The sequence below is a fragment of the Stenella coeruleoalba genome (assembly GCF_951394435.1).
Source record: "Stenella coeruleoalba genome assembly, chromosome: 11".
NCBI classification, from domain to species: Eukaryota; Metazoa; Chordata; class Mammalia; order Artiodactyla; family Delphinidae; genus Stenella; species Stenella coeruleoalba.
In genome coordinates, this window is record NC_137157.1 from 15,946,909 (window position 1) to 15,956,109 (window position 9,201).

Consider the following 9,201-nt stretch of genomic DNA (forward strand, 5'->3'; position numbering starts at 1 on the left):
ACAACACAAGCCTTAGGAGGGCTGGAACTTTGTCCCTCTTGCTCACTGCTGTCAACCTGTCTCTGGACAGTATTTATTGATTGCTATGAATGGCCCATCCACTGGTCTGACTGGTAGCAAGTGACACAGACCCACAACAGCACAAGATGATGGATTTCCTCATGCAGTGAAGTCACCGGACACGAGTTTCACACTTTGCACAGCACTGAAACACTCTGGTTCTAAGTGAAAGTCAGAGCCCTGTGCCACTAATTCTAAAAGTGAAATCTGGAAGACAATATGTCCTCTATCAAAATCTCCAATTGTGGGTTTATACTGTAGAGTTGCATTATGTGTGGGTCTAGGCCTGGATCACCTTCAGCAGAGAAACCTCTGCTGAGGAAGACACAACCAGTGTTGTTCTAGGCAGAGGTTCAGAGGTGAACAGGATAGACAAGCTTCCTCCCCTCCCTTCTACCTCCTGGAGTCTCCATGCTGTTGGGAGGGCTGATGATAAACAAACAAATGTTAAACAATATTCCTGCCTTCATGGATCTTCTATTATAGTAAAGACATGAGTCCAACCTTATGTTTGTTAATGACTCATTTGTTAATTACATAGTTATTTACTTCAACAAACTTTGCTGGAGCACCTTCAATGCACCTCTGCAAGGTGTGGGGATAAATCATCCAATAAGACTGTGTTTACCTTACATTGTCTTGTTTCAGTGAAGGTGACTCAGGAAGAACTATAAAACATCTGGATAAGTAATCTACAAGTAGGGTGCCTGGAGCTGCTGTGGCAGGAAGGGATCCCCCCCACCACCCCCGCTCACTCTGGAACCACCTGAAGGCTGAATTGATTTCTGCCCACAGTTGTCACTGATATCCAGAAAATGCTCAGTTAAAACCAAAGAAGGCAGAAAAAGAAGTTTCTGGCAATGAATAGAAAATGGTCGCAAACATGTAATTATAAAGACAAAATGCATGGCTCAGTTGGAAAGCTACAAAATGCTTTGACATGGTTGGAGGGCACTATGTGCCCAGGAAAGTAGGCTAGAAAGGTAGATAGAAATGTGAACGACAAAGGTAGGCAAAAAAAGGGCCCTGTGTGCCAATCTAAGGAGCTTAGACTTGAACCTGTGGAGGATGATGCAGCATGGACAATTATCATCAAGTAAGGGACATAATCAGATCTGCATTAGAGAAAGATCATCAGACACTGGCATAAAGGCAGAGAATGTTTTTAAAGAGAGGGAAACTAGAGACAGGAGACCACCATTTAAAAAGCTTCCCAAATGCTCTAAATACTATTTCCCATTGAAGGAGTCAGAGTGTTGGAGAAATGGCTGATTCCACGTCTGGGGCAAGAAATGTAAACGATGAGCCTGGATCACTTGGTCATGCCAACGAGAAAGGAAGCTGTGAAAAACTTCAAGATCCTTGAAGGGAGCTTCAAGATGTGACAATTTTAGAATTGGAAATAATAACTTAACGGGTTGAAGCACATCAAATGTGTTAATGCTATGAGGTCATAATACTACTACAATAAAATACCCAAAGAGGTTCACCTTTGGAGGAATCTAGGTAACAGAATTATTAGCTTAAAAACTAGTAAGTGAAGGGGGAAAGTCAAACATTTATCCTGCCTTTCCTATATGAACTCTATCTCACAGCAACAAAAATAGTTGATGGAAGTTTTTCAAATTGAGAATTCCAGCTAATATATGCAGAAGGAATGACAATTAAACATTACAGTTTTTCAATCCCTAAGGAAAAATAACAGCTCAATTGTTACTTTCTCTAGGAAGCTTTTCCTGACCGTATTATGCAAAGTTAAGTGTTTCCTCCTGGCTATTACCCCAGCATTTGTTCATAGCCCTATTATATTACTTATCATGTTGCCATAATTAATAGCTTTTATGTCTGTATCTTGCGCTTGGCCCTAAGTCCCTGAAGGATAGGACCCAGCTCTTTACAGTTGTGTGCATGTGTGTGTGATAGTTTCAGAATATCAATATTATTATTAACAATGTGATTACTGAAAGTCATTTAAGATCTTTTTCTTTTGGTGCATTTTGTCATTAGGGTATATTTTCCAAGGACCGTACAAATAATTGTTTTAAAGTCCCATGGGGAAAATATCTGTGTAGATAAGTTATCAACTTTATTCATTTGTTATAGCTTCTTGGACAATTTATCTTTTTATTATTATGTCGTGCCCCTCTGATAATTTCCCTAATTCTGAATTCTGCTTTGTCTGAAATTAATAGAGTTATTCCAGCTTTCTTTTGATTAGTGTTAGCACAGGACATATATCTTTCTCTATCCCTCTACTTTTAACCTATCAGAATGTTTATATTTAAATTGTGTTTTTGTAGACAACACATAGTTGAGTCTTCTGTTTTTAATCTACCATGACAATCTCTGTTTTTTAATTGGTATATTTAAATATTCATATTTAAAGTGATTATTGATATATTTGGGTTAATGTCAACCAAACATTAATATGTTTGTAACCATTTTCTCTTCATTGCCAGAAACTTCTTTTTCTGCCTTCCTTGGGTTTAAGTTTTAATTGAGCACTTTATCTCCTCTCCTAGTAAATTATACTTAAAATTTTTTTTTAGTAATTTCCCTAGAGTTTTCAATATACATTTCTAACTAATCTAAATCCACCTTCAAATGACACTATTCTGCTTCACATGTAGTGCAGGTACCTTATAACAGAGTAGACTCAATTCTTCCTGCCTGTCCCTTATGACATTGCTGTCATTTATTTTGCTTATCCATATGCTATAATCACCCATTACGTTGTTACTATTATTCCTTTAAATAACAATAAGCTTTTATTTTTTTATTGATCTTATTGGATCAATTAAGAATAAGAAAAATAAAAGATTTTATTTTACCTTTATTTCTTCCTCCTCCAATGCTCTTACATTCCTTACACAGACCTGAGTTTCTGATTTTTTTCCTTCTCTGAAGAACTTCCTTTAACATTTATTGCAAGAAAGGTCTGGTGGCAATGTTTCCTCAGTTTTTGTTTGTTAGACAATATCTTTCTCTCTTCTTCACTTTGAAGGATAATTTTGTTGGATACAGAATTCCAAGTTGGGGTTCTTTAAAAAAGAAAAAAAACTTCAAATATATCACTCTATTCTCTTATTTGCATGGTATCTGATGAGAAGTCCATTGTAATTCTCACCCTTGTTCCTCTCTAGGTAAGGTGTTTTTCCCTTTGGCTTTTTTCAAGGTTTTGCCCTTGTCTCTGGTTTTCTGCATTTTGAGTAGGATATGCCTAGGTGTAGGGTAATTTTGTTTGTTTGTTTTGTTTTGTTTTGAATTCTGCTTGGTGTTTTCTGAGCTTTCTGGGTCTGTCATTAATTTTGGAAAGTTCTTGGCCATTGCTACTTTAGATATTTCTTTTCCTTTCTTCTATCTTCTTCTGATATTCCAACAACATGTATATTACATATTTTGAAATTGTCCAACAGTTCTTGGACATTCTGTTCCATTTTTTTCATTTTTTTTTCTCTTTGCATTTCAGTTTGGGAAGTTTCTATTGGCCTGTCTTCAAGGTCACTGATTCTCTCCTCAACCGTGTCAAGTCTATTAATGAGCCATCAAAAGTATCCTTCATTGCTATTACACTGTTTTTGATTTCTAGCATTTCCTTTAGATCATTTATTTGAATTTCCATCTCTCTGCTTAAATTACCCGCCTTATTCTTAATGTTGTTTACTTTTCCACTAGAGCCTTTAACATATTAATCAGTTATTTTAAACTAAATGTCTGGTAATTCCAACGTCTGCGTCATACCCAAGTCTGGTTCTGATGTCTGCTGGATCTCTTCCGACTGATTTTTCTTGCCTTTTGGCATGTCCTGTAATTTTTTGTTGAAAACTGGGTACATTGCATTGGGTAATAGGAACTGAGCCTTTAGTGTGAGGATTTATATTAATCTGGTGAGGATTTGCGCTGTATTTGATGTTTGCTGTAGCTGTAGTTGTCAGAGGCTTCAGTTTCCCTCAGTGTCCTTGTTTTTGTCTCCCCTTTCAACTTCAGGATTCCCTTAACTACTCCTTCTCATGCATGGTCTGCATCTTGCAGCTCTTTCAGTGGATCCATTATTATCCTGGACCCCTGTTGTTGTGGTAGTAAGGTGTGAGGGAGGGGGAGCGTTCCCTAATATTCCAAATAAATCTCAGTCTTTTAGTGGGCCTGTGTCTCTGGACTGTAATTTTCACAAGTGTTTATTCTTCTATAGTAACTTTCTTACCTCCCCTCGCCTTAGACAAGACAAGAAAGCTAGAGGGGGCTGGAGTGGGAACAATGCCCTTCTCCCAGGGCTCTGGAACAAGGTGCTGGTAGTCTTTTGCCCTGGAGAGTAGGCATTTGTTATGGAATAAACTCTGGGCATATTTCACAATTATTATTCTTTCCCTCCCCCTGCCAGAGCTATGAGGGTTTTTTCAGCTCTTTATCCTGAGACCCTGGTGTGGTTATTGAAGATAAAGCCCATGAAGCTTGGGGGTTCCCTTAAGACTGAGATCCCCAGGGGCTGTCACTCATACTAGTCCACACTCAGTCTCCAACAATTCATGAACATTACCATTTAAATGCCAATCAGTTCATGACTCCAGTGGCTTTTGCTCCAGGTAAGTAGATCTCATTATGATGCTCTAGATCCTCATCTCTCTCCATAGTTTGGGCTGGTACTTTGCCCTGCAACCTCAGTTCTCTAATGGGTCCAAAAAGTCATTACTTTTGTTTGTCCAGCCTTTACTTGTTGTAAGGATGGGACTGATGACTTCCAAGCTCTTTACATGAGAGCTGAAACTGGAAGTTTATTCATTTGTTTCATTTAGATTTTTCTTTCCACTTTGATTTCTTTTAAAAAACACATGTAAGTCATTTGCATGTTTCCAAAGCCAAATATGCAGATCAAATGGGCAAAACAAGGTATATTAATAAAGATTTCCTCTTCTATCCGTATCTATTCTGTATTCTCTTTCCTCTATAGTAACTTTTTTTTAAAACTTTTTGTTTATCGTCCCATCATTGTTATTTTAAAATTAATGCCCTACATGATATGATGAAGAAGGTTCTTGGACCCATTTTAAGAAACACTGTCTTAGGGAGATGTCTTATGAGGGAGTCAATAAATGTGCATTTGCAAAAAGGAGTTCAGAGAGGGGAGAGAAAGACAGAATGAAGAAGGAAGGAAGGAGGGAGGAAAGGAAATAAAGGAAAGGAAAGGAAAGGAGAAAGGAATGAACTGCCAATTAAGAGAATTACAAGATAAATAACCCCTTGCCAAGACTGGAAGGAGAAAAGAGAATATCTCTCTTCTTTTGTCCTTTCTTAAGAGTAGGAAAACTTTCTAAAATGCTTTTTTGAAGATTTTTCTTCCTGTCCCATGGAACAATTGACTTGCCTGTCCATTCGTTTACCGATAATAGACAAAGGGCAAATAAATACCATGATAGGCTAAGATGAACCAAAACTCTCCCCTGGGGCTGGAAAGGGGTCCATCTTCCTCTGAAATACACAGACACCAGGTATCTGAACCAAATCTGTGTTCAGTTACCAAGGAAGAAGGAGAGGAATGGGTAGGCAGTCAGTAGTGTCTGCCATACCATTTAAAAGAAGATCAGCCTTGCATAACTTCATGCTGTGTAGTGGGAAGGGCCCTCTGCTCAACTAACAAAACGTACATCTTGTCCATGAATACCTTCGCTCCAGGTCCTTGCCTTGCTGGAGCACATGACCTCCAACACTCTCCCATTTGATTCCCATCAACAGTTCACTCATGAGAAAAAATATTAACTGAGAATGGCACAAAGCTTTGCACTCCACCCATTCCTCGAGATGGAATCTTCAAAACTCGCTTCCTTGGTTTGGTTTGACAAGTGCAGAGAAGACCCATGTCCCCAGTCCTGCAAAAATCTCTCTTCCCGTTGTTGTTCATGAGAACTGATTAACCACAGTGAAATGCTTGACTCTTAGTAGCTGCTGCTCCTACATATAGTAGACAGATCATGCTCAGGGACTATGTGAAGCTTTTTTTTTATTTTTTATTTTTGCAGTACGTGGGCCTCTCACTGTTGTGACCTCTCCCATTGCAGAGCATAGGCTCAGCGAGCCCGCTCCGCGGCATGTGGGATCTTCCCTGACCGGGGCACGAACCCATGTCCCCTGCATCGGCAGGCAGACTCTCAACCACTGCGCCACCAGGGAAGCCCTATGTGAAGCTTTAAAAATGCTTAAATGACTGGGAGAAAATAATTTACACACAAATGCAATTCCAAAAGAAATTCCAGTGTGATTTTAATTCATGTGGAAATGTAAATTTATCTTTTTAAAAATTATTTTTGCCTTTGCGAAATAACAAAAGTAATATGTTTGCTACAAAATCTCAAATTATATATGAGCATGTATTAAAAATGAATACGCTCCCTTCCCCCTATAATCCTATTGTGGTAACATGTATTAATAGTTTAGTGTATGTGGTTCTACATCTTTCTCCGTGCTCAAACATAAACAAATTAACTGGATGAGAATATTTCACAGTGTAGTTGTACCATAATTTCTCCAATGTTTACTTTATTGAAGGTTTTCTGGAAGGGCAGCTTCCAGATCTGGGTATTTTTTTGTTATTTTTTCCCATTATGAATAATGTTACAATAGACCATCCTTGCACATATGTTCTTAAGTACTGGTGTTTTTATCTCTATCAAATGGATTGCCATGAAGGGGAATGCTGGGTCATTTAATATTTGAATGACATGGATGGACTGCTTTCCTCAAAAGTTTAACAGTTCACACTTCCACCAGCAATATATGAAAGTGCATGCGTGCCCTTGCTTGTGCTAAATGTTATTATTTTTTAAAACTTTTAGCCAAATGTGGAGTAAAAATGGTGAATAATTGCTGTTTTAACTAGTAAGGTTCAGCACCTTTTCTTGTTTTTATTAGATTGTAGCATTTTGTCCTTTGTGGATTGCTTATTTCTATCCTATGTTAAGCAACCTTTAAAATCCCCACCTCTGGTATTCAGACACTCATGTAATTCTCTCTCTTTGAGTGTGAGCTGGACCTACTGACTCACTTCTAATGAACAGAATTCGGCAAAAATGATGGGATATCACTACCAATTTTTTTTCCACACTATGGTTTATGCTTTGAGGATCTTAATTAAGAAAGCTTCCTTTCTCCAAAATTACAAAGTTACTATTTTTCTTTCATTACTTTAACCTTTTTACCATTCCATCTAAACATTTAATCCAACTTCAGTTCATCTTTTATACATATATATATATATATATATATATATATATATATATATATATATATATTCTTTCAATATAGTTAACCATTTTTTTCCCACCAAACTATTGTCTTAGTCAGCTCAGGCTGCCATAACAGAATACCACAGACTGGGTGGTTTAAACAACAGAATTTTATTTTGTCACAGTTCTGGGGCTATGAGTCCAAGATCAAGGTTCTGGTCTATTTGATTTTGTGGGACAGTTGTCTTTCTGGCCTGCAGACGGCCACCTTCTCTCTGTGTCCTCACGTGGCCTTTGGTGTGCGCGCCTAGAGATGGAGAGATCTTTCTCTCTTCCTCTTCTTATAAGGCCACCAATCCTATAGGATTAGGGCCCCACACTTAAAACCTCATTTAATGTCAATTTCCTCCTAAAAGCCCTATCTGCAAATACAGTCACATTGAGGGTTAGAGCCATGACACATGAATTTGTAGGGGGTGCAGAGCATACAACTCAGTCCACAGCAACCAACTGTTAATCCATACTCTCCCCACTGGTTTTTGGTACCATTGCAATCATATTCTAGTTTCCTGTACGGGTACTCTCTAGTCTTTTCCTTTCATCTCTTTGCCTATTTCTGATCTGGTGCTACTCTATTTTAATTACTATGGCTTTATAACATTTCTTTATGTCTGGTAGGCAAGTTCTCCCTTCTCTTCTTTTTCAAAATTGGTTTAGCTACTCATGAACTAATTTTTCCGTATATATTTTAGAATAAATTTGTCAGCTTTATTAAAAATCCTTGAGGAATTTTAATTGGACCTGAATTAAAATCATTTTGAGTTGAATCAGCATGTTAGTCATTCCATATATGAATATAGTATAATCTCTCCATTTATTCGAAAAATCTGTGTGCCCTTTAATTGAGTTCCTTGGTAAAAGTCCTTGCCTTGGTTTGATTTATTCCAGAACACTTTATGGTTGACTTGCTATTGTGCGTGACATCTCGTTTGTTACATTTCATAAGTGGTTATTGCTGGTGTGGAGGAACACTATTGGATTATTTTCTCATAACCTTATTTAGGCACGTGACAGTCATGGAGATAAGCCACCCGGATTTCCCTCAAGAGAACCTGCTGCAGAGAGCAGGGCTGATGGACAGGGTTGAATCCACCATCGCCTTCTTGCCTGCTGAGGCCACACTTCAGTCACTGGGCACAGCATGGGGAATAGGGCTGCTTGTTTTTGCAGGATGCAGACTTTGGCTTGAGGTCTCCCTCTTCCCCTAGCTGAAACATTCTAGAACCATGTCAAAGTCTGGGAGTCTTTCTGCCCAGTCTGCCTTTCCCCTCTCCTTTCACAGGGATCAGATGTGCACTGCAGTGTGAAGATTCTCCCCATTTTTTTCCATTCTGTTCCCTTTACTCTTTACGGGCATTTCTCCCCAGTAAATGTCTTGCGTGTCTAATCGTGTTTTGGCTCCTGCTTCTTGGAGGACCTGAGCTGAGACAAGGAATAATTTACATACAGTAAAATGCACAGACCTTGTTTTCTGTTCCATAAGCATGACAAATGCTTACACCTGTGTATCTCACACTACCAACTATACTTGTTGACCTAGTTATTTCTTTCAAAGGTCATTAAATATATATATATATGTATATATATTTCAGAGGATTCTTAGGTGAATATATATATTTCAGAGAATTCTTGGGTGAATATATATATTTCAGAGAATTCCTAGGTGAATATATATGTGATCACTGTCCATTGAAATATGTTTTACAAATATATAGCATCCTTCTTTGTCATTTGGTTCTGATGATGAAATTGCTATATTAAAAAATTCATAGTTCTCTAATTTGTCTTTCTTCATCCCTATATTTTTAATCCTTTTGTATCCTTTTGCTTTAAGTGTTTCTCTTGTAAATAATATTACACATTAATC